This window comes from Octodon degus, unplaced genomic scaffold, assembly GCF_000260255.1.
Source record: "Octodon degus isolate 3935 unplaced genomic scaffold, OctDeg1.0 scaffold00098, whole genome shotgun sequence".
Lineage (NCBI taxonomy): Eukaryota > Metazoa > Chordata > Mammalia > Rodentia > Octodontidae > Octodon > Octodon degus.
This window is the reverse complement of record NW_004524674.1, coordinates 1097042-1098812: the sequence shown is the minus strand read 5'-3', so window position 1 is coordinate 1098812 and position 1771 is coordinate 1097042.

The following is a 1771-nucleotide window of genomic DNA, read 5'->3' as shown; positions in this document are numbered from 1 at the left end:
TTTTTTTTCTCACTACACAGCTCAGACTCATAGTGATCCTCCCATCTCAGGGGGATCTCCCAGCCCTGGGATTACAGGCGTACACCACCATACCCGGTTTCGGTGGCCAGCTCAGCTTGGGGCTAGCACAGCATGCAGTACCAGGGATCAAGCCTGCATCATTGTGTTTTCCAGGCAGGCACTTAGACTGCAGAGCTACCTCCCTGGCCCCTGTAATGTCTGAATTCTATGTGTACATTTCATACATTTGTGCTTTATATGTCACATATAATGTATGTATGTAAATAATGTTAAAAGCAAGCAACATTTCCACCACAGTGCTCTATGAAAGAACGTAATGAACATATTAAACATCTGCATGGTCCTCAGCCATGCCCGTCCCTTCCTGGCCTCAGTTTGCCATCTATATAATAGGGGTGTCGGACTGGAAAAGTTTACTGCACTTTTGTTACATGTTACAGCTAATCCAAGGGAGTACTGGGGTAGTGGCATTTGATGACCTGAGGTAGGTGGAATAATGTAAAGTGGCCCAGATGAAACCAGGATGCAATATTCATCACCTGAAGGACTGGGTCACTTCTCTGGGTTCTGAGCAGATTTTGACTGTGGACAGCATTGCATCTATTCAGGCTGGAGGCGCCTGCGGTTCCCTGTCAGCTCCTGCAGATGTCTCTTCCTGGGCTTTGGCCAGGGAGCTTCTCACTACCTCTGCTCACCGAATTCTTGGGTGGCCCAGAGGAGGAGTAGAAGCTGGCAGGGATCAGGGTTCTAGGGGACAGATGAAGGAGGGCCAGGCAGAAAGGAGGGTGTGCCTCCTCCTTGGCAGACATCCTGGCCTCCCTCTGGCTTCCTTACCTTGTCAGACCCTGCCTTGCTTACCTGTCTGCCTGTCTCCTCTCCACCTGCTGCGTCCTGCTCACAGGAGGCGGTTCCCACCCCACATCAAGGCCAGGTCTCCAGGTCTCCTGTAACAGAGGACGTCTGTGCAGGAGACTGGGAGTTCTGAGACACGAGCTACCCTGAGCCTCCTTGGGAGGTGATGGCATCAGCAAGCCCAGCCCCTGGAGCACACTCAGAGGCCAGACCTCAGCAGGAAGTCATCTTACAAAGATTTCCACCAGAGCCAGCATGTGTTTTTCTTTTAATATTTAGAGCCAGTGGAAAAATACATGGGAATCAGAAGAGTTGAAGTTGGTCACATTTCCTGTACTTCATTCTCCGACTTTCCTGCCTTGGTTTTAGAACCAGATGACTGGAGTTCCTGTCCTAGATTAGCCATGGTTCCCTGACAAAAGAACTCCCTTTCTGGCACTTCATCTGCCAGAAGAGACTTGAGCCGATGAGGCTGCATGTCAACGGGTGTCATCAAGTGGTTCCAAGACAGGTGGTCTGTGCTGGGGAGCAGCTTCCTGGCACACTGGAAGAAAGGATGTTGTCTCACATTCTTGCTGGGAATTCCATCCAGAAGCTGAGGGTCTGAACCAAGCAAGCTGGGGCTTCCAGTAATGATGCAAGATTAATACTGAAGGAAGAATTACTTAAAAATTATTTTTAAAAAATTCTTGGCTTTCCAAGATGGCGACGGAGGGAGGAGGGAAGGAGATGAACGAGATTAAGACCCAATTCACCACCCGGGAAGGTCTGTACAAGCAGCTGCAGCATTCGGAGTACAGCCGGCCCAACCGGGTGCCCTTCAACTCGCAGGGATCCAACTCTGTCCGCGTCTCCTTCGTAAACCTCAACGACCAGTCTGGCAACGGCGACCGCCTCT